Source organism: Octopus bimaculoides, chromosome 5 (genome assembly GCF_001194135.2).
Source record: "Octopus bimaculoides isolate UCB-OBI-ISO-001 chromosome 5, ASM119413v2, whole genome shotgun sequence".
Classification (NCBI taxonomy): domain Eukaryota; kingdom Metazoa; phylum Mollusca; class Cephalopoda; order Octopoda; family Octopodidae; genus Octopus; species Octopus bimaculoides.
The window spans coordinates 13,161,237-13,163,720 of record NC_068985.1 but is presented as its reverse complement, the minus strand read 5'-3'; the positions used below and the strand labels follow the sequence as shown (position 1 = coordinate 13,163,720).

Here is a 2,484-nt window from a genome sequence, read left to right as displayed (position 1 = left end):
ATATATATATACATATATATACACACGCACTCACACAGACACACAGACACACACAGACACACACACACACACACACACACACACACATACACACACACACACACGCATATACATGAATACAAAGACAGGCACATACACACACAGACGCATACACATGCACACAAATTATCCAACAACATGTGCCGCAAGAAAGTTTCAAAATATACAATGAAGCTATTTTCTCAACTCACCGTTGTGGCTGTCTGTTACGGAAGATTCAACTAACTCTCGCTTTTATAAGGAAAAACTGGCGAAGAAGTTGAAGAAGCGCGCCATTTAATGCAAGCACCTGCCTTCGCCTAAACCCCCTCCTTCTCTGTCTCGGTCTCTTGCTGTCTTACTCTCCCTTCCTCTCTCTCTCTCTCTCTCTCTATACTCTCTCGTACTATTCTTACTTCCCTCCCATGTGCGCTGTATCTCACACCCCCTTTCTCTGCGTATATATGTATACATACGCACATGAAAGTAAATACATGCACTTATACGCATTAACTCTCTTATATACAAGCATACACACAGAAGCAAACGCGCGCACATGCACCCCCACAAACAAACCACACCACACATATATCTTTATATATGTATATATATATTTGTGAATTCGCGCATATGTATCTATGTATAATTACTTGCGTACGAGCGTGTTTGGTTGTGAATGGTCCGCGTTACGTTTACGTGACTGTACGAAGCATGCGTTTCTCTGTAATGTTCACTTGTGTGTGAGTGTGTGTGTGCGTGCGTATGCTTTTGTGTGTATACGTCTGTGTGTGCGTGTGTAATCATTTGTTTACGAATATCTTCTGTCCAACTTTCACTTTCTCCGCCCTCATTATTTCTCTCTCTCTCTCTCTCTCTCTCTCTCTCTGAGTTCCAGCCTTCTGTCTCTTATTACTCTCTTTTACCATCCAACAAACTTATTCTCTTTCTTTGTGTGTGTTTTTGTTTCCGTTCTCTCATCTCCTTTATTCTTCTCAAAACCCTTTCTTTCTCCCGTCTCAGTCATTCAAACTGCTTTTTTTTTTTTACTTTCCTCCGTCCATTACTTTTTTTCCTCACTTTTTAGCTATCACCCTCTATATTTATTCATCTATCTATCTATCTATCTATCTATCTATCTATCTATCTATCTATCTATCTGTCTGTCTGTCTGCCTGTCTGTCTGTCTGTCTGTCTGTCCGTCAGTCTGCCTGTCTGTCTGTCTGTCTGTCTATCTATCCCTCCATCAATTCTATCTATCTATCTATCTATCTATCTATCTATCTATCTATCTATCTATCTATCTATTTATTTATCTATCTATCTGCCTGTCTATTGTGTTTTGTCCCTTCTGTGTCCAGCCCTGTGTGGCCAATAAAGAAACATATCTATCGATTCTATGTATGTATGTATGTATGTATGTATGTATGTATGCATGTATCTATCTATCTGTTTTCTGTCTGTCTGTCTATCTATCGATTCTATGTAACTATCTATCTATATATCTATCTATCTGTCTGTCTGTCTGTCTGTCTGTCTCTATCTATCTATCTATCTATCTATCTATCTATCTATCTATCTATCTATCTATCTATCTATCCACGCGTCCATCTCATCCATATGTCCGTCTGTTGATTTATCTACATAACTTTTGTTTTCATCGATTGTTTTTCAGTCTGCCTACCTAACTTTGTATCTATTCCTTTCATCCTTCCACTGAAATTGCTATACACACCCATCTTGGTGTTAAATAATGAGGAATGACTGCGTGGTGTAAAGCGCACACTGGACTTACAAATACACACAGGGGGAAACGTACACGTACAAACACGGTCTCACGCAGTCAAACTCAAACGTATATAGACATGATAGGCAAATAAACACACACACACACACACACGCAAACCCATATACGCATATGCACGAACATGCAGGAACAAATATACACACACAGCAACGTAAACACTAACAAACTGCAGACACAGACATGTATCTCGGTCCCACCCATACGCCAACTCACAGAACGTTTGTTTAGTACACCCACCCACTGTAAGTTACGCGCTGCCCTCGCATAATGCACATGGCAGGGTAGAGTAGATTACTGCACATATACGTGCACATGAAATGCACTTACACTTTGAAACATTCAGGACAAGCTAGCAAATATACGCAAACACATACAAACACACAGACAAACACACACGCGGGCACAGACGCACATACAATATCCGTACGCGGTTCCTACTCCTACACAGTTTTCGCGCTCGTTAGAAACACGCCCATTACAAAACTGTTTAATGCATATTCATTAGATATGCGTCTCCCACCACCCTCTCTCTCTCAGTTTCAGTGATTCACTCCCTCTTTCTCACTACACTGTTTAAATACTTATCTGTTTAACTATGTAACTATCTATCAATCTCGTCACACACACACACACACACACACACACACACACACACACACACA

General features: G+C 40.3%; 1 protein-coding gene across 1 annotated transcript in view; it reads right to left on the bottom strand.

Moving 5' to 3' along the window:
- LOC106869057 (LWamide neuropeptides-like) overlaps positions 1 to 375 on the bottom strand; it is a 103,647-nt gene extending 103,272 nt beyond the window's left edge. Inside the window, exon 1 of the mRNA XM_014914567.2 lies at positions 231 to 375. The gene's annotated coding sequence lies outside the window, so the exon portion shown is untranslated. The remainder of the gene's footprint in view (positions 1 to 230) is intronic.
- Positions 376 to 2,484: the final 2,109 nt, after the last annotated feature.